The sequence below is a fragment of the Mirounga angustirostris genome, unplaced genomic scaffold, assembly GCF_029215605.1.
Source record: "Mirounga angustirostris isolate CCGP_5_RB_7025 unplaced genomic scaffold, mMirAng1.0.hap1 SCAF_12, whole genome shotgun sequence".
Classification (NCBI taxonomy): domain Eukaryota; kingdom Metazoa; phylum Chordata; class Mammalia; order Carnivora; family Phocidae; genus Mirounga; species Mirounga angustirostris.
The window spans coordinates 71,669,663-71,696,171 of NW_026991720.1; the positions used below are offsets into that span (position 1 = coordinate 71,669,663).

General features: G+C 38.5%; 1 long non-coding RNA gene across 1 annotated transcript in view; it reads right to left on the bottom strand.

The window, feature by feature from the left end:
• The window catches only part of LOC135362190 (uncharacterized), a 258,629-nt gene that overhangs the window by 68,103 nt on the left and 164,017 nt on the right, over positions 1-26,509 (bottom strand). The window contains exon 2 of the long non-coding RNA XR_010406666.1: positions 19,874-19,970. This is a non-coding gene — a long non-coding RNA (uncharacterized LOC135362190). The remainder of the gene's footprint in view (positions 1-19,873; positions 19,971-26,509) is intronic.

A 26,509-nucleotide genomic window follows, 5' to 3' on the forward strand; every position in this document is an offset into this window, starting at 1 on the left:
ATAGCAATTTGCAGTGAGAGCAAAAAATGTTCTCCTTTAAGAACAGCATGAGACATTCATCAGCAAAATTATCAATCTATCTCCTGGGGCGACACTATAGAATCTTCACGAAACATGGCTGGTGAACACCCTGGCATATGAGGTGACTGGATACAACACTTAGGCTTGGCCAGAAAGTCACAGTTTCCCTGATTTGGAGGCTGAGGAAGTAGGTGGTGAGATAAATGAGAATAGTTATGATCTGTGGATCTCACTTTTCAGAAAAATCTCACACTGAATTGTAAGGTGCCAGATATGTGGTTCATCCTATGCTTAAAAAAAATGCAATCACTCATTTTATTCAACTGAAGGGCCTTATTTTGGTTCAGTACTATAGTGGGAGAAATTGCAATACAGGCAATATTAAAGTTAAAAACAAAGCAGTCACTTGCATTTTATTTTCCCTCTCGGTGAAGTTTTGCAACGTGTAATCTCAGTGCCAGCCTTACATTCTGTTTTTTAAAAATTACACATCGACTATATCACATTAAAACATATGACTTCAGTACCTTTTGAAATTTAAACTTGTTTTTACAGATTGAGTCTATTTTTAAAACTAAAACCTAGGATGAGAAGCAGATATATGAACCATGTAGGTTGACTGGATGGCCCTTTCTGCAGACTGGTGGGCATCTCCCTTAATATCTTTAATGGACCATATAGATTTTCTCTTAATTGGCAACACAAAATTTCCCTCTTTCTAGGCTCAAACTATCTGCTTCCCAGCATTTGCATAAGCTTGCTTATAAGAAATAATATTTATGGAGGGCTACCTGAATAGCAGTTATTTTATCCCATTTGACATCCTAGATTTTTATCTCTGGATTAAACCAGATCATCAGAGAAATGGCTATTTGCTTCTTCCTGGATTTCCCCTGCCCTTGAAGAATCATTTTTAGAATTGTGGGTTGGTGTTCCAGCTCTGGCCTGCTTTGAAGAATCCTCTAACAAATAGCCCTACATGATTTGCTGCTGTAAGGCTGGCTGTGGTGGAAGGCCTCGATTGTCTCCTACCCCTTCCCCCTGTTCCACCCCAACTTCTACTCCAGGAGAAGGAGAGCTCAATCCTTCCAGATGGGGAAAGTGTGTGTGTGTGTGTGTGTGTGTGTGTACATGTGTAGATGTATGTTCTGAGCATCTAGTATATTGTCCTTTCATCAGCACTTGGGGCTTATCTGGCCTCCTTTTCAGCTTTGTTCAGGAAGACTCATAGCCACCCTTGTGGCCCACATTTGGGTTACAGCATGGCTGTTAAAAGCGCAGACTCTGGAGCCACGCAGCCTGGGTTTGAATTCTACTCCACCAACTGTGGCTTAACTGAATATTAGGATATTAGAAACAATATTAGAGATAATCCAGTTCCCTCTCCTGGAGCCCTTTCCTCTTTTCTCCTATTGTGAATGTTACCTGAGTGCCTCTCACATCTTCAAAATATTGGAGGGATTCATGACAAGAGTACTCTGAGTTCAAACCCGAATTCTTGCTCTTCTGCCACTTTCTTGGCAGTGCGGAAACAAAGTACCACAGGATGGATGGGACCTCTGCATCTGTCAGGTTCTGCATGGACAGCCTGAACCCCTTCCTTGGAGGCCCCACTCCTAGTCCTCACAGGGTGGCTGTGCCCGGGAGAGAACATGAGCTCCAGAAGTCTTGGGCTTTGCTTCAGAAGCAGCAGAAACCAAAGAGAAAAATCTTTCTTCTTTTCTGATGTGCCTTGCTCCAGAACAGAAATTTCAGACACTAAATTCTCAGTTTGAGGCTTGCTTGAGGTAGGCTAGCCCTTACATTGGCGCTAAACAGATAAAATATTAAGCACCAGTGTGCTCCCCAAATCATTAGCAGCTAGTCCACAGGTAATGAATTCAGCCCTAGGCTATTTGGGGCCTGTTGTTTTTATTTCCTACCCATAGCACACACTCTTCAGGAATGAACTCACTCTGCACAAAATGAGGGACATACACCATGTCCCCAGAAGGCTTGGAATGCCTCATTTCTGCCAGAAACGATGGCCCTGAGGCTCCAAGTCCTCCATCAGGAGCAGGGAAGAAGAAAAGATAATCACACAGCTGTCTAGCCTTGCTGACTGGCTGGAAGAGAAAACTCTATTTCTTAAATAAAATTACTGATTTGAAACAATTTGGAGTACTTTAAAAGTCTACAAAAATGGATCAAAATTAAATAGCACAACTTTTCCCCTTTCTATAATTATTTTAAATCCCTTCATTAAGTTGACCATTATTTTTACTTTTTACACTAACCCTAGGAGGCTAGTGGCTTTGGCCCCTAACGTTTTTGAGCTCCTGCTGGAGAAGCCAAGTCTCAGGAGAAGTTAAGTGGATTTCCAGAGATGTCCTGACAAGTGTCCTGACAAATGAGTGGAGACAGATTTTGAAGGTGGTCTTAGCTGCCTGGTTTGGTATTAAAACTTCCAAGTTCCTAGTAATCTAACCTTAATAGTCCCCTGAGAGAAAGATTAAATGGGGAAGAGCAATTCACTTTACACGGGCTACCCAAATATTTTTAGCAAAAGGGAGAAGCACATTTCCCATTTAGACAAGGTATCAGCTAGACAGACAAATTGTGCAACCCTAAATGTGTTGCTGAATTAAAAGGCTTTGGAGTGGCATAAGTTCCATTCACTAAACTATCAAAGAAACTTTGTTTCATGTACATTTGTGATCACGGGCATTTGTGTGTGGGGGGGTTATATTACCAGAATTTTGCTTATTGCCCTTTGGAATATAAATATCATACAGTTAAATACAAGGTATTATTTGAAATTTGTTTCTTGGCACTAGACTCATGAAGTCAGCTACTAGTTATTTCCTGTCTGGCCTTTACAAAGGCTATATTGGTCTTTTAGTTCAGTATTCTGAATCATAGTGAGGGACTGTAGTGATTATGTTTAAGAAATTATCTTCAAATATGCAAAACAGTAAGTTAGTATGGAGTGAACTTGGCTATTTGATCTTTAAATCCAGAAGAATACTGCAAAATAAATAAATAAATAAAATGAGGGGTAAGGATGGGGAGAGAAAATAATTCTCCTCTAATGTAATATATTGATAAATCCATTTCAGGATGAATATTATTATGGCTAAAGGCTGAGCAAGGGCAATGTAATGTGGCAAAACTGCTTAAAAAGTCTGTGAATGAATTTGTTTTCAGTGATTATCAGGTATCAGGATTATTTCTATTATGACTGAAAACCCAGCCCAAACTGATTCAAGTCAAGAGGAAATTTATTTGCTAATGTAACTAGCCATTCCAGGCAAATCTGGTTTCAGGCAAGGTTTTACTTAGCAGGGACACCAGGACCCAGTCTCTCTACCTCTGAGCTTAGCTCTGTTCTCTGTCATGTGTTAGACTCATCACTGGGCTTCATGGGGTTTCAAGGAGGTTATAGTAACTATTTCCTCTCATTATGCTCAACTTAAACTACAGAAGTTTCACTAAAAGTTTCATGGCATCTCCCCATCTCTGATGTCTTTCCCTGAACCAATCACTGTGGCCAGCGGAACCTGAATGGTTCTGACTGGTGGATGCCACATGACATCTACGGATGTGGAGTCAGTTCTGCCATTACTACTGTGAACCCAGAGGGGAGGAGAACAAATACTCAAAACAGAATGGGGAACTGTTTTTTTTTTTTTTTAAAGATTTTTTATTTATTTATTTGACAGAGAGAGACACAGCGAGAGAGGGAACACAAGCAGGGGGAGTGGGAGAGGGAGAAGCAGGCTCCCCGCAGAGCAAGGAGCCCAACGCGGGACTCAATCCCAGGACCCCGGGATCATGACCTGAGCTGAAGGCAGTCGCTTAACCAACTGAGCCACCCAGGCGCCCGAATGGGGAACTGTTAAAGAAGGAGGGTGAATGGTTGCCAGAAGGCCAAAATCCCATTTCTATTAACATAGCATGGTCATTAACAATAGTAATAAAGGAAAAATACCTTGGATTTTTGCAGCCCTGGTACATTTGCATTTGCTCTCTCTTCTGCCTGGAATACATTTCCCCCACCTCTTTGAAGAAGAGCTTCCTGACACCCTCACTCTGTACTACTTAATATTGTTTATTTCTTTTATGTAACTTTTCTCAATTTGAAACTACTGGGTTTATTTACTTTTCTTCCCCTAGAATTATGCTCCTTAAAGGCAAGGGCCTTGTTTATATTACTCACTTCTGAATCTTTAGCATCTAGAACAGTGCCTGACACACATACATAAAGGATCAATAAATGTTTGTTGAATAAATGTTTGGGGCACAGAAAGAACAAAGTGTGTTAGAGATAAAACCATCCACTTTGCCAAATAAAGACAACAATGTGAGTCAATGCCACTTCAGGCAGGGATTCTGAACTTTTTTTGTGCAATGGACTCTTCTGGCAGTCTGGTGAAGCCTATGGACCCCTTCTAAGGAAATCTTAAAATGCATCAAAAATACATAGGGTTTTCAATCAAAATTAATTATTTAGGAATACAGATATTGGGGCGCCTGGGTGGCTCAGTTGTTTGGGTGACTGCCTTCGGCTCAGGTCATGATCCTGGAGTCCCTGGATAGAGTCCCGCATCGGGCTCCCTGTTTGGCAGGGAGTCTGCTTCTCCCTCTGACCCTCCCCCCTCTCATGTGCTCTCTCTCTCAAATAAATAAATAAAATCTTTTTTTTTTTTAAAAAAGGAATACAGTTATTAAACTAAATATCTGTAAACAGTAATATATGTACTTCTTTATTAATATAGAAAATAGCAAAATTTAGTGATGGACCTAATAACTAACATGATTTTAAAGTAATGCTGACAGTAAACAATATTTCAAGATAACTGCAACACCTATAATGTGATATGAAATATGTGTGATTTTTACCATATTGGTAACAAAGGCACAGGTATGTTAATACTACTGTAGCTTGCTGTCTACTATTATAATTAAAGGAAATGCTAAACTTCATTAGAGATTAGTGAAAATGAAGACATAATGTTTTCCCCATCTAAGTTGATGGACCCCTGTATTCTATCTACAGACCTCGTGGGTGGGGGTTGTGGACAAAAAGATACAAACTCTTAGTTATAAAATAAATAAACCCTGGGGATATAATATACAGAATGGTAACTTAGTTAATAATACTGTATTATATACCTGAAAGTTGCTAAGGGAGTAGACCTTAAAAATTCTCATCACAAGAAAGAATTCGTAACTACGTGTGGTGATAGATGCTAACTAGACTTACTGTGGTGATCGTTTTGCAACACATACAAATCTTGAATCATTATGTTGTACATTTGAAAATAATACAATGTTATATGTCAATTATATCTCAGTTGAAAAAAAAAGAACCCCTGGACTAAGGGCTTCAGCACTCCTAAGTGTAGCAAGATTGAGAATTAACATTAGGGCAATCAACAGTTATGCCTAAATCTTATCCTTAATTTAAGCCTAGTTGTGACAGTATTCTGTCTCTCTCTCTCTCTCTACTATATATACCTACATATATAGTATATATGGTATACTATATATGTATACATATATACATATGTATATAGTATATATACCTACAGATATATATACACACACACACATACATATATATATATACACACACACATACATATATTTATCTACCTACCTATCATCTATCTATGAACTATTAGGAAACTATATAAACTATGTCTTATTCATCCATAGAGGTGATTTAGTGTCCATTTAAATACAATTTTCTTGCCCTCATAGAGTACTGAGTTAAAGGACTCTTTAAGAATTGCTAAGGAAAAATAATCCAACCAGGTGACTGTATACTATTGTTGTTATTGTTCTGGTTCTGTGATAGGAGTGAGAGAACAAAAATTCAGAGAACGGATGCTCCAACAGGGATAAACTGTTTAGCTCAGGTGTGTCAAGACCCTTAATATATGCAGGGAAGAATTTAGGACATTAGACAATTCTCTTCTATAACATGCTCACACATCACATTTTCCTTTTGCATGGGATAAAGAATCCATTTGTCATGAGTTTTCCCTTTTCCAGTAAGTAATAAAATGTAAATCCCAGTGGCTGTGATACAATGCACTTACCTCTCTGACCTTGTTTTATGCTGATTTCTTTATTTCTGTCTCTGTAACTTGTATCAAATTCCACAGAGGAAGAGATTCACTCACTTACTTACTGATAGTTTGGAAAGATGTAAAGGGGTAAATGAACATCACAGATTTCATTCTTCTCACTCTTGATTTAAAAAAATCATCATCCAACAAAGGAAGGGCCCAAAAGAGGAACAAGAACTCAGAAGGTATATAAAAAGCCACCTGTGAGTTTCCTCAAACTGGAAGATGAGGCTGTGTGAGTGAATGCATCTATTTCAATAAGGGTCTCAAATATTTAAAAATTTACTTTCTACTCTGACTCCAGGACAAACTGTGATCCTCACACAAACTTTTTCTTGATTCTTCTAAGGTATCATTAAGAATTTAGTGACATGGTTATAACTAAAAATTTTTAAACACTGTGACGTGTAGTCATTTTTAATGTAAGGTTTGCACTTTCAGGTGTTTTCAACAATATCTATTCCAGCAAGGGCAGGATATTTACAGCAGACCACATGTGATTTTCCTCTCTAGGGTCCAGATATGTTTCTGAGCCAAACTCTCCCAGAATCCATTACTTTGTGGTAAGCAGGAGAGTGTCTGATTATCTGCAGTCATTCATGCTGCCTGGAGGTCAAAATTCTCTCCACCAAGGTTGCCACAAAGCCTGAGGCTCTTTTGCCCATGGTCTACAGCAGCCTTTTCCCTCAGGAGGAGGATGAAAGAATGAAGTGGGAATAGGTTTCCATCAATCCCTATAATCACCATGCATTTTAGGAAATAGCCCGAAATGGCAAAATATAGTTTCTATGATGGTTGCGTTTGTGGTGATGAAAAATTAACGTTTCATGACCACCAGAGCAGTACATTTGAAAAAAATGTAATATGAGGTATAATGCTAAGTGAAATAAGTAAGTCAGAGAAAGACAAATACCATATGATTTCACTCATATGTGGAATTTAAGAAACAACAACAACAAAAGGAACAAAGAACAAAAGAGACAACCAGACTCTAACTGCAGAGAACAAACTGATGGTTACCAGAGGGGAGGTGGGTGGGGGGATGGGTTAAATAGGTGAAGGGGATAAAGAGTATACTTATCATGATGAGCATTGTGCAATACACAGAATTATCAAATCACTACACTGTATACCTGAAACTAATATAACACTGTATATTAATTATATTGGAATTAAAATAAAAAAACTATACTTAAAAAAAAGTTAATATGAAATAGTATCTGTGTTTTGCTATTATTTTGTTCTGAAACTTTCTATACAGAATTTTTGCCCTGAGTCAGGCAACAACATCAACTCTTGGCTTGATGACATCTCTTTAGCATATTATTAATTATGAAAAGATAATTCAGCAGGTTGATGCTGAAAATAGAGAAGTCAGGTAAATGTCTTAAATATTACTTTAGCCATGATTGAATAAAAAGATTGAAACTTTTATACCCACAGTATTAGAGTTTATTGAACTTAAGCTCTATAATAAATGAACTATCTCTGAACTTAGATATCAATAAAATATTTTTCCATTAAAAATGCATTGAGTAGTTAAAAAACAGTGGAGAATTTCTCAATGTGATTCAGTTTATGCTGTATGAAAGCAGAATGTCAGATCTTTACATATTAACAACTTCAAAAGTTATGATGGAAAATTAAATTATAGCAGAAATTTATAAATTCTGGTGAGTACAAAAGGGCACAGGAGAAGGAAAGAAGCAATTTGGATTTAGTAAACAATTTGATCTTTAAGATCTTTTGAAATAATTTTTAAATATATACAGTGTCTTGGCTCCTCAGAAATGGTTTCTTGGTACAAACTATTAGAGGGAACTTTGAATCTTATTTTTTTTAATTCTTAATTTTTTTTTTAATTTATTTGACAGACACAGCGAGAGAGGGAACACAAGCAGGGGGAGTGGGAGAGGGAGAAGCAGGCTTCCGGCTGAGCAGGGAGCCCAATGTGGGGCTCGATCCCAGGACCCTGGGATCATGACCTGAGCCGAAGGCAGTCGCTTAACCAACTGAGCCACCCAGGCGCCCCTAATTCTTAATTTTAATTCATAAGTAGTAGAACCTATTTCTAAATGACTAAGAGGTTCAAATCCTCAAAAATTTTCTTTACATCAATATAACATTCTATAAAAGTCTTGGTTATCTCATGAATTCAGTTTATAAACACATTTTAAAGAATCATAGATTGTTGCTGAGTTGTCAACAAGATAGTCTTTAATTGTTGCAAAACCTAACTCCATTTTATAAACACTGCAGAATGTCTCTAAAGGAACTAGAAGGGACCCAACAGAATGGGACTGAGGTACAGTTCTCCAGGCATATTAAATACTTGCTCAGCTGTCTATACCCTCAGTTAACCTAATATTTGAATGTGCAAGAGGCATCCTTTTGTGGGATTTCAGTGTCAGATTCATGGGAACAGATTCTGGGTCACCAGGTGCTATGGCCAGAGAAGAGAATCAGTTTCTTTACTTTGTGTCTCTTGTGAGTTGTGAGAAATATATAACAAAAACACCAACACATTGCCAACTAGGAGTTTACTAATCAATTTGCTAATATATGTAGATGAAGTAGAGGTGTCTGGAAAGAAACTATAATATCATATATTTTCTCCTATTATGAAAAACATTTTATAATAGAACACCAATACATGCATATATAAAACAAATAAAGTAGTGCTGGTTTGCTAGGTTAGGTTTCTCCAGAGGAGGTGTTTCTATGTTTTTCACTGTCCAGTCACCTGTGACTGATTAATTGACTGATTTGGAAATACCACTCTTGATTGTCTGCACTCTTACTTTTTAGGACAGGTCCAGAATACCAAATGCTGACTCAGTAGGCTCACTCCCATTTCTTCCCTTTCCCTGTTCTAGCAAGAACGGAAAGGAATAGAGTGACTACATTTATATCAAACCTCCCTGAGTACCTTTTACATGCTTGACCTCATACTTGTTACTCTGGGTGAGAGAAGGATAAAGCATGGTCCTCGTTCTCAAGAGCTTACAGCCCAGTGAAGGAGATCAATACCTAAATCTTGGGATTAGAAAGACAGGGCCTGGTCATTTGTACTTTTGACAAGCACCAGAGTTGAATGCAGTTTATGGGAAAATTTAATAATCGTTACCTCAGGATGAGTTTATAAACTTCATAAGGTTTTTTTGTTTTGTTTTTAAGATTTATTTATTTATTTGAGAGAGAGAGAGAGAGAGAAAGAGAGAGCATGCGCGCATAAGTGGGGGTTAAGGGCAGAGGAAGAGGATCTCAAGCAGACTCCACGCTCAACAGGGCTTAATTCCACAACCCTGAGATCATGATCTGAGCCGAAATCAAGAGTCGGAGGCTTAACTGACTGTGCCACACAGGCACCCCTAAACTTCACAAGGTTTTACCAAATAACAAAGTTATCAATAACCAAAAATGTAGTTTTTCTGGTGTGGGCCACTGGTTCTGAGATAATTTATTTGGTTAGATGCTCAAGAATTCCCTCATTCCCTTCCCATAAAGCAAAATAAACACTTTCAGCTTTAAAGTAACTTGATATAATCTCTCCCTCTTATAAGCTTCTAATTCCTCAGTGTATTCAATGAACAATTTGAGGATTTTTACTAAGAGAAGAATGTTTGGCGCACCGACTTCTATTGGTTTCATTCAGTTAGTTCTTAAGAGACAAAGAAGATATTGCACTATGTTGACTGGAAAGCTCAACCAGTAAGGCATTTATTTTTACAACCTAGGGCCTCATGATTATCTCAGAAATCCTAAGGAATACATCATGGCCTCAACAACTTGGACAATGTGCTGTCAAGGACGCTGAGAAAAATTACTGTGGATGCTTCCTCTTGACTAATTTATCCAAATGCTACAAAGTGAGTATAAACTTCATTTTTTACTCATAGCCATAGGTGGGCACTGTTCTAAATACTGAAGTATTTAGGACTATCTTACCCTAGCATCTAGGGCCTATATCAGTGGTTCTAAGCCTGGCTTCATCCCAAACCCAGATCTATCCCACACTCTTAAATCAGTGTCTGAGCAGGTGGAGGGGTAAGATATCAGCATTTGATTCTAATGTGCGGCCAGGTTGAGACCCACAGTGTTAGGCCACCTGAATGTGATATTGTTTTGTGAGTACCACTGAGTATACTCAAAGTATACAGTGGTGATACTAAGACTTTTTTGGTCTTCTTTATAGCTTTTCAATGGTCTATTCTCTTACATTGTTCCTTTCTCAGCAGAAGGCTTTGTCCTCTTGAATCTGTAGGCAGAGAAGGATAATCCTTCACATTTTGAGATGCGGTGAGCATATAAACTGATCTGCAGGTGCTGTAAAGCAGAAGCTCCCTGGCATTGTTGACTGCTGGGTCAACAGAGTTTTCTGCCTGCATTTTTATGATTCTGGTTTTGGTGATAAAAGGATGTTCTCCCACAAGCTAAGACCCTTCTTTTGGCCAAAACATTGATCGAAGTTGCATCATTTGTCAACATTTATTATATGTTTAATTATGTCTTGCAAAAAAAGATGTGTTGGAATTCTAACCCCTGGTACCTTAGAATGTGACCTTATTTGGAAGTAGGATCTTTAGAGAGGTTATCAAATTAAAATGAGGTCATTGGGGGTCCTAATCCAATAGGACTGGTATCTTTAGAAAAAGGGGGATATGTGCACAAAGAGATAGACACACTGAGAATGCCATGTGAAGACTGGAGTTATGTTGCCACAAGTCAACAAATTACCAGAAGCTAGAAGAGAAGCCTGGAACTGATCCTTCCCTAATGCCTTCAAACACAGAACGGCCTTGCTAGATCAGGACTTCTAGCTTCCAGAACTGTGAGACAATAAATATCTGTTGTTTAAGTCACTCCATTTGTGGTACTGTGTTAAGACATCTCTAGCAAATGAATACAACTTCCCAGATTAGAGTATTTGTAAATAATGTTTTGCATTCTTACAGCTATACATATTTTAATTGTTTACAAAGGGTACAACATACATTATATTACTAGCCCTCAGGAAATCCCATTCTCGAGATTGGCCTTGAAGGATCAATTGGGGAGTTCAAATGGCAGAGAATTTGGAGTGAGGGCGAGGCCAAGGAAGCAAGAGAAACAAAGATATACAGGCAAATATAGAATGTACTCTAGAAATAAAATAATAAAGATTATTTGGAGTGTACCTATAAGTGAAGGGGAGCAATGAGGGCAAACACTGTAGAGTTATGCTACTGTCACAATAACAAGGGCTTTGAATACCAGTCAGAAAAAGTTCTGTGCATAAACTGGTACCTACCAGGTCACCAGAAGATGATGGTTCTTAAGCAAGGGTGTTCCATACCAGAAATGTGTTTGAAGAGGTGCCTCTAACAACATGTTCTGGAATAGATTAGTCTGGGGGAAAGACTGGAAGCAGAGACTGAGCTGAGAAGTGATTGTGATAGCCCACGGAAGTGGTAGTGGGGACAGAAAGGATGAGGTTCCAGAAGCATTACCACAAAGGAAGAGAGATATGCAGGAACTTCAGGCATGTGACAGACGATGTGGAAGTGTTTTTTAGGCCTGTGGGATTTTTCTTGCCTGTTACATCACACCTCTGTGTGCCTGGGCATAAAGCTAGCCTGCAGAGGCTCTGCAGTTAGAAAGAGAATCAGGATTCTGACCCACCAGGATCTAAGTCGGAAACCCCCCAATGGTATTTATAACCCTGGGACATTCAGGAAATGTGACAAGGGACATGGCACTGCATGACACCAGTCAAGTCAACATCTGTATCATAGAGCATATATACATGAATAAGAGCATCTAGAATTTTTCAATTCTACCCAAAGGTATCTTGCTACATTGACCAGTTATACCATCTAGTCAAGAGTCACCAGACACATACCTGAAATATAACCTAAGTTACTTCCCTTCTGTACAAAACAGCCACTTGTTAGTTTCCACACTTCAATTATCTTTTTATCATTTTCTCCCCCAGCCAAAATAAACCCCCCAGCAAAGCAAGGCAACTTCCTGTGGAAGCATAGAAAAGTCATAGGTCTCACGGATGACTGGAACTTTCCTCAGCTACAGTGCATGACAGTTGCCTAATCTGCTTAGGAGCTCAGTGCTCACAGGTAAGTTAGATGTGACATTGCCAACTGGATGGATTACAGCGTTCAACATCGGGTCACTCTTTCACTTGAAATTTTGTGAATATGGAAAGTCTGGAGCCACAGAAGCAGTGTAATCCTTCGCCCTCGGCTCTGCAGGCTGAGCCAGCTCTGTGGCTGCCTGGCTCCGTCCTCCAGGCATTAGACATCACTCACCTGGCTTCTTAGTCCTGTCCTGAGGACATAGTAGCTTTTTGTCTGCTGATAGGAAAGTCCAAGTGTGGGAAGCCCTGTATTAGGGGATGCTGGGGGCTATGAGCTGCTGTTCTGAGGATCTACCATCACTGTGGGGAGGAGAGCAGCTCCCTTAGCTACCCTGCAAGGCAATCTGGAATCCTATATGCTAACAGAGCTGAAATCTGCATCTGGTTTGTACCTTCCTAACAAATGCATAAGAACAAGACCTTAGCCTGTTCCTGTTGCCACTGTCATAACCTAAAACATGCATAGCTGAAGCATTTTTAAATAAAAGCAATTTGCATAAAGGATCAAGGATTTGATGATAATGAAGAAAATGATGTACACTCCATTGTTTCTCAGGGGTCCATTGGAAGGCAGTCCCAAAGTAGAATTCAGAAAATGATTGAAAATGTGAGTGTAGTGAGCCAGGCACACACTTACCCTTGTAGCAAACAACAGATACTATCTCTGATAGCCTTGGGAGTTGTGAAATTTACAATATACTACTGCTTTGTGAATGTAGTGCATGCATGCGTGTGTGTGTGTGTGTGTGTATTGATGGGGGAGAGAGAGAGAGAGTCAGAGAGAGAGGGAGGGAAGAATGAGATAGGCAGAGGAAACAGTGGTAACAGATGGAGAGATTCCTCCTGGCTTTGCAGTTTTTGGTTCCAGAAATTTGTGAATCTTTATTTCATCCCTGCCCTTGTATCCCAAAAGGTACCCTTATATCCTTCTAGTAATTTCCCCATTTTGTATTTCAGCTAGCTCAAGTAGGTTTCAGTTGTTTACAGTCTAAGGGTCTTAACAAATTCTGGGTGTTTCTCATGGTGGACCAAGCTAATTTTCATTAAAATATAATTGCAGCAGTCTTTTCCCCAAAATGTAAATTAATGAAGGATCTCCTTGATTTTATGTTTTTCTCTCACAAATAATTTCTCAAACCACTGGCACTTGTGAGGTCTTGCCTGGTTGTGAAAACTAGCAGATGACAAAATGAACAAGCCGAGAAATGTTAATAAGAAAACTGAGAAATAGTTCCTCGTGCTTAGTGTACAACTTGTTTTGTCAGACAGATGACAATAATCATTTTGTATCAAGTATATGTATTTATATACATGTATATTTATAGGTACACATAAAATGTATTTCTATAACATAGTCATATTTTCTGCTAGTAAAGCAGATCCTAACTTTACATGTTAGAATTAAACAGACCAATAGGCGTTTGGGCATCTCACCAAGTTTGGGAACCATTGCCTTAGATTAACTTAAATTTCCGGTTTCCTTCATTCTCACCTCCCCAAAGCACTGCAGAGTCATTCGGGTTCCAATCTGTCTCTCCCACCACTGTTTTATCCCCTACAAGCCCAATTTTGAGGCTTTCACAATGGGAGCATCCTCCTAATGCACACTGGCACTGTCCCTGCACAGGGTATCTGTTGTATATGGCACAGAGGGCCAGAGCCTCAATGCATGTTTAATTGGGAGAGGAGCTGTTCCTCACAATGACCTTGGGGGTGGGAGGCCAGACCGTGAGAGCTGTAGTGTGGATTTCTTAGAGGTTTGCTCAACCCTGGGTCAGTCCCTATGGAGAATACCTACTCATTAGATAGCTTCTTTGTCTGGCTTAGAGATTCTGGTATTTTTTGTTGGGTTTGTGGATGGGGTTTACAGTGTCTTATAAAATATAATAAAGCTTTTCACATCAATTAAACATAGGGCTCAGTCGTTAGATGCTTTTCATAAAATGTCTATTGAACTTCCCATAAATGGTGTTCCGATAATAAAAGATAATTTTTATGTTTGTGGAATTCAAGACTATGTTGATTTTTTTCTTGCTATTCGTATGTTTTAATGAAGAGTTAAATGCTAATTATTGAATCTCCCTTTTCATGAAGATCTCTGTTGCTCATGTAGATAACTGGCAAGTTCAATATTAATGAAGCTTAGTTTTCCATAAATAAGGAAATCTGGCAATTATAACTCTATTTGCTAAAATTTCAAAGGAGCCAGTTTTCCCTTGGGAAGGTCATTTATTTATTCATTCTAATTTGGCATTTAAAATGCTGTTGTTTATTGGATCTTCCTCATAGTTCTTGTGGTTTAGAAAATCACACTGCTATAAACGGAGTCCCTTTCTTTCATTTGGTATTTTTAGATAGGATTCAGATAGACAAAATCTTTGTCTTTAAAACATTTTTCCCCCAGGTTCTCTGCTACATTAATATATTTGAGAATTTGGCTTTTGTAGACCTAATAATGTGTTAGGATAAACATGAAATACCTTTATAAAATCTTTCTATTAAATGTTAATCTCCAGACATAAATTTATACATGTTATTTTGCTTAGTACTTTTGATTTTTCCCCCTTTGACTCCCTACTCGTTTACCTCTAGTTCTTCTGGGCCTTTCTCCTACTGAACCTGCTCTTCTCCCTAGTGGTTCCCTCATGTCTAAAGCTTCTCTGTGCTAATGGGAGGATAACGGATAAGGATGGAGTGGACAAACACCATTCACAAAGTCATTTCAAAGTAGTCATGGCTGAACCCAGCCTCAGATATTTGATTCAGTTGGTCTGGGGTGATACCCAACATGTGTATTTTTTTTAAAAACTCCCCAAGTAGTTCTTACACCCTCCCCTGGTTTGGAATCACTGCTCTCGTGGCTCCTTCTGTCCTTGGTATAGCCATGCATTATCATTTTCTCTTCAATTACAACTTATAGAACTATTTATATATAGGGCTTATATAAGTTCTATCTAATATCTCCTAATTTCACAATTCACTTTATTTTTATTTAAATTGTGTTAAGTTACTATAGTCAATTCACTTTATACACTGCATTTATGTTAATTTTCTTAAAAATTTTTGTGTTTTTTTTTTTAAAGATTTTATTTGTTTGACACAGAGAGAGACAGCTAGAGAGGGAACACAAGCAGAGAGAGTGGGAGAGGGAGAAGCAGGTTTCCTGCTGAGCAGGGAGCCTGAAAATTTTGCTTTATTCTTATTGCAAAGTAGTATGTCTTAAAATTTTCAAAACTCTGAAGTTTTTAACTTATACATAAAGTATAAGTTACTTATAATCATATCCCCAGATCTAACCAGATCCAATCAGGAAAACAAACCACTATGGCTATATTAAAATAGAAAGAGGGTGATTGGCTGGCTTAGTCAGTGGAGCATGTGACTCTTGATCTCAGGGTTGTGAGTTCAAGCCCCACATTGTGTATAGAGACTACTTAAAAAAATAAAATCTTTAAAAAAAAAATAAAATAGAAGGAATTTAATGCAGGTACTTCATTAAAGCAGCAACTGAAGAGGATGAGACATTTACTAAGGCTCAGTGAAGTAACTCAGTGATTGGTGATATCAGGAAGCTACTAAGGTCCCCAACCTGAGAGAAAAAGGGAGAGCAGTGCTATCACGACTCAGAGGCCAGGATCACCTAGGGGGAGGTAAGAAGAGATGCCAAGGAAGTGATCCAGCTGTTGTGGGAGAAGTCTAAGAAAAAGAAAGGGGAAAAAATTCTGGCTTTCTTTTACATCCGTTCTCCAACCTTACATGCCAAATCCAGCCTGTGGGATTAGCCCTACTATGATACAGAGCAGGGAAAAGCCAAAAAAAAAAAAAAAAAAAAGTGTGTGAGGGCAAATAGGTATTGCCACTATTCAGTTTTCTGTAAGAGCGATTATTTCAAAGTATGGTTCTGATTATATGGCTACCACATTAACAACTGGTCTTTGGCTTTACTTTAATGCCCATGTAAAACCAAACTCTTAGATCCTCCAAAATATGACATTTTCCAAACTTTATAATCTTCTCTCCTCTTCTTAAATATGCACCATGTTTTGTTCATGGCATCCTCTCTCTCATCCCTGACCCTGCCTCAATTACACTATACTTTCTTTTGGATCCATTTAAAGTCTTATCTCCCACATGTAGTCTCTTCTAATCACCAGAGCTCTTTGTGAATATTTCTTTCATAGAGCTATAGTCATTGCTAGTATCACTCATTCAGCATATTGCAAAATCTATTTTTACCACATTATGTGAGTTTTTAGGTATCTGGCCTATTTCTACAATAAGATTTTAAATGTCCTTTAAGGCAAAGAATGTCCATATAGCTTTTTGCATTCCCAGGACATAATTAATGTCTATAACATGGTGGATATTCAGTATGTTTACACTGTGGTTGATGTTCTTGTTCTGACTGAAACTGTGATCAGAAGAATTTGGGGAACTTATTTCTTTTCAAGTATACAGAGACAGTCATGTCTTTTAATAAAATTCTAATGTACAAATAGCCAGATGGAAATTACAAACTTAAATCAATTCAGGGTGTTATGTTAATCACAGATAAAGTCAATCTAATTAAAGTTGTGACCCAGCCACACCTAAATTGACTGTAGGAGAAATCTAAACTATTAATACTTTACCTTACTGTAACCACGATAAAACTACCATACAGAGAAAAGAGAAATAAGCAATACAGAATAATATGATATTTGGTCTCCAAAATTTTGTTTTACATAATGTTCAGAATGCAGTAAGGAGGAAAGGATGGAGGGAGGAAAGTGTGAACTAAAATCAAGAGAAAACATAGCAAATAGAAGCAGACACATTGATGACTGTTTTAAGAATTAGTTAACAAACCCTTAAAATCTTATGAATGTATTAAAGAATTTACAAGGAATACAGACATTAAGGATGATAGGTAGGGTAAACTAGGAAAGAAAAGAAAACTATTAAAAAAGAACCAAATGGAAATTCTTCAGCTGAAAAACTATATATATATATATATATATATATAATACATATATATATAATAAATAAATTCATTGAGCATGCTAATAGAAGTTTGGATATTACTTAAGAATTAGGAAACTTCAAGATAGGTCAATAGAAAATTTTTCAAGCTGAAACAGAGTAAGATTTAAAAAAAGAACTGTCAATAACCTGTGAGAAAATATCAAGAGGTCTAACATACATATAATTGGAGTCCTGAAAGGTGAGGAAAGAATGAGACAGAAATATATTTGAATAAGTAGTTGCTGAAATTTTTCCAAATAACAAAATACCATAGACTGGGTGACTTAAACAACAGAAATGTATTTCCCACAGTTTGGGAGGCTGGGAAATCCAAAATCAAGGTTCTGACCAATTAAGTCCTGGTCATTAAATCCTGGCTTGTAAACAGCTGCATTCTGACTTTATCCTCACATGGCCTTTCCTTGGTGCTTGCACTCAGAGAGAGAGAGAGATCTCTTTCTTCCTCTTCTTATAAGGACACCAGTCTTATTAGATGAGGACTCCACCTTTCTGACCTCATTTAACCTGAATTACCTCCTAAAGACCCTTTCTCCAAATACTATCACATTGGGTGTTAGCATTTCAACATATGAACTTTGAGAGACACAATTCAGTCCATAGCAGGTATATTCACCCAATGGAATGCTACTAACAATAAAAAAGAAAGAATTACTGATTTTCAAAGACATTATGAGTGAAAGAAGCCACATATTAAGGAATATATACATTTGATTCCATTTAGATGGTGACAGAAATTAAAGAGTGTTTGACTGTGAGTGTTAGGGGTGGGGTAGGGTGGTTAACCGGGAAGGAGCCACAAGGGAAACTTCTGGAGTAATGGCAATGCTATGTCTAGGCTGGAGTGATAGTTATATGGGTACATATATTTGTCAATATATATTGACGGTGCACTTAAGATCTGTGTATTTTATTGCATGTAAGTTCTATCTTAAAGAAAAGGTGACCAAAACCAAATAGCTGTGTTAAGTTACACCTTAACAAAGAAAGGCAATCTTCCCCAGTGATTTTGATGTACTCCTAGGTTAGAGAATGCTATCTGTAGAGATTTTTCCATTTTAAATGTTTTTATAAATAATAAAGGAGTTAGGGGATTTCAGATCAACACATTTGTTGTGTGCCTTCCTGTAACAGATTCTCCAGTTCACAGATGCAAATGAGAAAAAGGGACTTGTTCCAGGTCACATTACTAACCAATTAATTATGGGATGGGAACCATATTTCTAGCTTCCAAGTTTAGACTATTTGGTATTAAAGGAAAAAAATAGTACAGCACACCAAGTAGGTGTAAAGGGGTTCAGGGTGCTAGAACTTGCTGTCTCTCAGAATATGATCCTAAACTGACATTTGAGTTGTGAGGAGCAATTTAGGAACAGGCAGATTTTCTGTGGTGCTGAAAAAGGCTTGCGCTGACCACACAGAGGCAAGGAATGTGATCTCAGCAGAAAGTGTCTCCAACCTTGAGCACCCCTCTCAGTCCTGTAATTCTACCCGGGTATTTCTCTGAGACTCTCAAGTCTTTCCTTCTAGGCAAGGGCTTTTTCAAGCTTAACCTCTGAAGCACCAGGTCCACCATTAGCATTTTCCTTTCTAAGGCATTTTCAATGGATGTTTCACCACATATCTTTGAATTCCTTCGGGGCAGGGATCACGGCTCACACATCTAACATAATAGTGGGGGCTGAATGTTTGTGGCATCACTGTAGGTATTTAACAACAAAGAAAAACCCGTCCTCATTTCCATCAGCGGCAGCTTGCACCGTTTTGCAAGCACTTTGACGCAGCTTCATGAACTGCAGAATTAAATCTGCAACCACAAAAGAAAGAAGCTGATTTCTCATGGCCCTTTTGTAACTTCAGGAAGGTTTTGGCAAGTCTCTAAATTAAATTTAACTGTTGAGCACAGGCTGAACTTAAAACCCTCATCTGTTTTAAGTCATTCCCTCCCTCCCATACGCTGTACACTCATACAGGGTCTGAATCCTAAGTGCTTTGGCTGAAGACATATGCTCTGTGTGAAAGGCCAAGGAACCCGAGGGGCTGAAATTACTTTACTGCCTGCATCACCACATTCCTTTTCTTTGAATTCACTCTGATGAAAACCACTGAGTAGATGTAGAATGTCCTACACAGAGCAGTGGGGTCCCATCAGGCCACAAAGGTGGGTGGAAAGAACACAGCCCCACAAGGAATGTTTGGCATTATTATTATTCAGGAAGGAAAACAGGAAGATGGTAAGAAAAACATATTTCTCAAGACCAATATGCTAAAAATCTACTTCAAATTGAGGGTGTAATTGGCATTTACCTTGAAGCCAAACAAATCCCATGGTAATTAATTTTTTAAATTTGTGCTCTGGCATTGACTGCACCAATTATCTCGCTGGTACTCACTGAACTTTCCTGAACACAAAGGAAATACATTTGTTAAACAGGATAACTGTTGTAACAACCCACTGGTATTTGGGGGGGATGTCTGAGATAAGGAGAGTTCATTTCTTGCTCATATCACAGTCCAATGAGGATAAGAAAGGAAAGGGGTGGTATACACAGGAGGTTTAGGGGCTAGGTCTAGCAGTTACCTTACATCATATCTGCTCACATTCTATTGGCCATAACTCAGTCATATGGCTTCAACCAACTTCAGAGGAGGCTGGAAAATGTGGTTTCGTTTTGGGTCTAGAAGAAAAAAGAAAAGAGGTTTCATGAAAATATAACACTGTTTCCATAATATACAACAGGTAGGTGGAAATAATATAAATAATACCCTTACTAAGATACTTGAACATCTACTGACAAGTAGGAAAGAGTATGTTTCATTCTAATCTTCTCAGGTGGTAGTGGTGTGGAGTCTGAGGGTATTAATTGCAGACAGTGGCCCAGTCATTCTTGTACCACTTCATGACCAATGCCTGCTCCCGAACCTACAATTTGACAACTGGCATTGATTATATAATGGTTGCACAGAACAGACTTTTGCTGCAGTACTAAAATCATACATATTTTGAGAGCTATGCAAAGCCTTTAGCTGATCACAAGACAGGACAGAGGACTCCATTACAGGATTTCTAAATTATTGTTGTATTTTTCTACTTTCTAGTATTATACCACTAAGCAGAGTTATTAGTCAATTTATACCATTGTAATTAAAATAGAAGATAGGAAAGATAATGCTGTCAAATTTCTGTTTCACTAGTTAATTAGCAGCAGTTCCAAAACTAAGTCAGAAGTACATGTTAGGAATGAGGCCCTCAACAGGTGCAGGTGGTAGGAGACAGAGAGAAAAGTAGGTCCAGATCTGGAACTCTGGGCAGGGAAGAAAAGACATGGCTGGGAGCCCTTAGCAGCATGGGAGGAGCCTGAGGGGTTAGGGGGTCTCTTGAAAAGTTGGAAGTAGGGAGAAAGTTCTAGAAGCAGAGTTCTTAGGTGCTATTTTAGGAGTCTTGAGGAAGGTACCATAGACATTTCCAATTTGACCAACCTCCCTTAATCTCAATGCAACATCTGGGTTAAGGACTAATGAATTCCTTATACTCATTCCTCAACTGGATTCTCATGGCTGATCAGGCATCCAAAATATACAGGCACTGTTTTATGCCATGCTTCAGTCAAAACCATCTTGAAGTTTCCTTGGAGGTTCTTTATCAAAAACCTAAACATAGAGCTGCAGGACTGTAGTGGTTAACTGGTGATAACTAGAAATCTGGGCCATCTCTTCCTGCCAGAACTGTCACTCCCAGGAAAGTCACAATTTCATTTCCTAATGAGATATAGCATTCTGTTCCAAGGGCATTTTTAGTTCTCACTGCTCTGTATGTTGTACTATGGCACTGATTGAATAATTATGAGGGGTCCTGGCCTGTACATTCCCATGTGGTTAATTGCAACAGCATGTGGCAGAGGTCCTTACTGAATATGTAATCTGATGCCACTAATGTGATGGTGTCAGATGCATAAAATGCTCCAGATAGTTGGATATTTTTTTCCTGTGAAATAAATTACTTCATTGGGAGTTTGGAAACTTGCCCAATAGCTTCTGAGAGCAGGAAAAAGTTCTCTCTTTGTCATTAAAGCCCTTAAGACTTCTTGTAAATAAAAGACCCTCTAGGGGCACCTGGCTGGCTCACTGGGTAGAGCACGTAACTCTTGATCTTGAGGTCATGAGTTTGAATTCCACATTGGGGGTAGAGTTTACTTTAAAAAATCAATGAAACTGAAAACAGAGAAAAATAAAGAAAATCCATAAAAGCCCCTCTAGTGTGGGCCTGTGTGAGAGAGTGCTCCACTGCACCCATGTCATATGCTCTACACTTTGTATAGGCAGAAAGAAGAGAAGCATAGAAGGAAAGATGTCTAGAAACCCCACACAGGGTGATGAGGATAAAACCGTGATAGAGAGAAGAGAGCAAAAGGAGAGGAAAGGCTAGTAGGCCTTAAGAGCAGGGAGGAGAAAGTAACATAGAGAAAGACACAGAAAGGGCTAAGGGTATTTCATTCACTTGAAATGAATGTAAGAAATGTAAAAATCACTCGACAAATATGAAGCCCCAAGTCAGAAAAGGGATTCTTTATCAGATGTCATTCATTAGACCAATAAACAGATACCATCATTACCAGTGGGCAAGGCACATAGCCTCCCTCAGTCTCAGTTTCCTCATATGAAAGATGGGGACACTAATACTATCTACCAAAAAGAGTCATTGTGAGATTTCTAAGAGATGATATATGTAAAGTACTTAGCACAGAACCCACCACAGAGGGAGAGTTCAATCCAGTTTAGTGATCATAATGGTGACGATGATGAGGATGATAGAAGACACTGAAGAAGATGCCAAAAGAATCAAGCCAATGAATTCTACCTCAAACCAGTAAAATGCATTTAAATGAAGCACGAGTTAATCAGATTTAAAAATTACTGGGACATTTCTAGCCCCACAAAAAAAGCCATACAGTAGCTATAGTTTATTTGCAGATTTTCCACCTCCCTTGCAATCCCATGATCCCAAACACATGGACAAAGAAGGAAGTAAAAGGAGAAATGCCAGCACCCATAAGTTTGGAATATATAGTTACATTGTTGGAGGAAACATCAAGAAATCATCTTTTATGGAGAATTGCATTTAAACATCCAAAACAGATGAGTGTCTATGTCATTCTTAAGGACTTCTAAAGGTGTGTCTTTTCTTTTTAATAGTTGGGTTCAGGGTCTAATTATCTAGATGTTTAACTTAAACACCATTTAAATCTGGTTCTGATCTCCCTGGCAATGTACAACAGCTGGAGTTCTAGAAAATAATCCATGACCCATAGGGTTAGAAGATAGGAATAACATCCATACTATAACCTAGCTGTGCTAAACCAGGCTTAGCACAGATTCCTAAAGGTGAGCTTAAGGTTGGGTGTCATCTGCCTTCAATCATGGATGTTTGTGGGGGAAATGAGAAGTGTGTCATGCCACAATGCAGTCCAGATGTCTGAAGAACCTCCAAGGAAGAGAATCAAGAGGCAATAATGCAAAGCAGGTGGAGTTCAAGGTGACTCATGTGGGCAGCTCTGGATTGGTCCACGTTGACATCAAAATAGCCAGAAAAGAGTAGAAGTCCCATAGTGGAAGTTCAGTCTGGACAGTCCCTTTGGGACTCTTTTTAGGAACACTCTTTGATCCATGGTAGAGCTGAACATGAATTCAGCTATGAGGGGCCTACTGTTGCTTCCATGAACTCCTTCAGAGCTCTCTTTTGCAGGCCTCTGTCACCTCTGTGGACCTCCACTAGATCCTCCCTAGGGTCTCCACCCACCTCTAAAAACGAGGAGAACAAATCTGAACTCTGGGCTATAATTAGTCTGACTCATGGGGCATGTAGCCCAGGGGTGTCTCTTCAGATGTTACGTGCCAAATATCCTACCAGTTAATCTTCCCCCCAAAACAAACAAACAAATAAAACAAGAGCACACTTTCCCTGACATATGTGCATCATGTGTTCCAACATGTGGATCTCTTCTAACTACTTGAATCTCTTATTCTTTATGTTTTACTTAAAGTTTTTACTGTATAGTTTTCTGGGGGTCCTTAAGCATATAATTTGCATCTGGCTAGGGAAACAAAGGCCACATATCTTTTATTTTTATTTCTCTTTATTATGGTATTTCTAAACCATACTAACACCGTAAGTGAATGGCAAATGCTTGTTGAGCCCATGAATGAGTGAGGCATTAAACAAAAAGCTTCCACCTTTTTGCTTACACTGATTTTTATTTCAGATCCTAGACCAGGGACTTTAATTCAGCAATATGCTTTCACACAGCTGGATGCAATACCCTTGGTTTCCTGGTACCATGTGCTGCCTAAGTCATCCCCTAAAGGCCAAAAAACACAAAACAAAGGAGCATTAGAAAAAGGGGGGAAGGAGGTGTGGAAAGTAGACAGGAAGAGGTGTTTAAGGGAAATGGTGTACATTAGCAGATGTCACAGAGATTTATTTCTTTTTCTATGGGGATTTACTCTAGTAACCAACTCTACTTTCAGGATTTTTTCCAAAAAGCGGCTGGAGCATTTATCATTTGGTATGGGGACTGCTTAATTGGCAAAACTTTCCTTCTTCTGAGATTTAGATTCAGATTTGAGACTTGAAATATTAACAGAAACAACACCTTGACATTGCACGGAGAGCAAATGTATAAAGCTTAGGGTGGAGGAGGGAGTTGTCAAAATAATTTGTCTAGATACCTTTCTCAAAAGCATTGTTTTTCCCACTTCTCACCCCTGGAGAAACCACATCAAGGATGTGTAAGGAGTGAAGGCCTCAGACCCTCTGTGTGGTGGGGAAATACAAGAGATCTGAGCTCTTGGCATGTGTTTTAGGCCACATTTTGGGACCAGTGCCCAGACAACAGGTCCTGTAGTGTTCCTGAGGGACTATCCTTAGTGTTAAAGCTCTGAGGGTTGCCAACCAGCAAGGAAGCCCTTGTGTGAGCTATACTCTTAGGAGACAATAAATCCTCTCTGATTAATTCCAGACCACCACTCTTTTCCCAGAGATGTAAATTTTCCTCAAAAATATTTTTGAAGATGGAGAGTGCTTTGAAGAGTTTAAAAGAGGGAAGTCATTAAACTTTTTTTTTTTGCTAGGTATCTATTTATTCTGCAAATAAGTGTGCCATAAAGGTGATTTTATGACACTTTTGTTTGGATGCCATCAATAAAAATATAGGATAGTAATTATCATAACCTTAAAGTAGAGGAAAATCAAGGGACACAAAGGAGGTTATTGGGAAATGTAGCAAAATACAAGTTCATGAGTTAGTGAACAAGTGTTTATAGGGATTTCACAGGGAATAACAGAAATCTGAATTCTATTCTCTGATTAAAAAAATATATTAATTTTAGTTAGGGTACTGGGTAGCTACTGTAACAGAAGAACCCCACAACTTCACTGGCTTTCATAAAAATAATATTTTTGCTCATGTAATAGTCCAATACAGTAGATATTACTGGTTAACAGAGCAGAGGGTGGAAGGGACAGTTGTTATTCAGGGACCCAGGCTCAGCAGCTCTGCCATCTTCAACATGTGCCTTTCAAGGATGTCCTGGATACTAACACAAACCATTGGATGGGGAAAGAGAGATCATAGAAGGACTATATGTTTCTGACACATAACACTTCTGCTCAGATTCCACTGATGAGCGCTCATCACAGGGCCCCACCCAAATGGGTGTAGGGCTGAGAATGTAGTCCCTGGCCAGGCAGCCACCTCCTTGCCAAAACTGTCTACTCTAAAAGGGAGGACCTGAACCCACTAGGAGACAGGCAACTCATCCATTAGAAGAATTAGGAAATGTGTTGAAATGGAAGAAGCAACAAAGTCAAGTTTATAAAGCCCTTTAGAGTTCTGGTTGTGCCACATCGCCCCAACCCCACCACTGGGTGATTTAGTCTCTTTGGTTAACAGTTTCCTCATCTACAAAGTCAAGATCACAATAACAGCTCACAGTGAGGCCTAAATATAACACAAATGTGAGGGTCTTCATAAACAAGAAAAGGCTACCTGGTACTCCTGCAGCTGTGGATAAGCAGAGCTGATTTTTAAAAATTAGATTTACTATGTATTTTTGAAGGCTTACTACTCAAGTCACTGGCTAATTCAAGACTGAAGAAAAATATGTTCCTGCAGCTTGTATGATATTTCTTAATTATTACATGAGAAAAGACAGTGCATTTTAAAAAGTACAATTTGGAAATCTGGGGTTGGGGTAATGGAAAGAAAGTCTGGCTTCTAATTGCAGCTCTGACACTGGCCAGCCGACTGACTGCAAGCTGGCCACTTCATCTGTCTGGGCTCGAATTTCCTGAGAGGCAAAAAGAGAGTGGTTAGCTAAATGGTCCTTTCCCGATCACAAATGAGATATTCTGAAGAGGAAACTCATCTAAATGACTCATTCACATTATCAGATTACAATCATGAGGAGGTCAGTAGAGAAAAAACAACCAACTTACATAAATTTACGGGTAGGATTTTCACAATTTGAGGAAAAAAACCAATTCATTTTTTTTTAATTTTTTAAAAATTTTATTTTATTATGTTATGTTAGTCACCATACAATATATCATTAGCTGTTTTTTTAATTTTTTTTATTTTGTTATGTTAGTCATCATACATTACATCATTAGTTTTTGATGTAGTGATCCACGATTCATTGTTTTCGTATAACACCCAGTGCTCCATGCAGTACGTGCCCTCTTTAATACCCATCACCGTGCTAATCCATCCCCCCACCCCCCTCCCCTCTAAAACCCTCAGTTTGTTTCTCAGAGCCCAATTCATTTTCTAACCTCTTAACGGAATGACTTAATTACTGTATTTATACAGGTCAAGTGTTTCAAAATTTTGTTGTATCATTTGCTCCCAAATTCTCTTTCTGGTCTTGCTTTTACATTTTCTTCTTGAGCTAACATGAGGGCAAGAAATGTGTAAAATACAAATATGACTGCATAGACATGATTTCAATGGCACATGAGCATAAAACTGACTAAAAAATTCCCCCTTCATAAGTTAGATATAATGATTTGGAAAGAAAGATTTAGACCAGACAGACATCTTATGTGATTGAACTGATCTCCATGTTAAGAAAAGAACATTCATACATGTTTAATTTCTTCTCGAGACGCTGATGCAAAGTCTTTAGTTCAGAGGTTAAGTAACACCCAAGGCAGCACCAT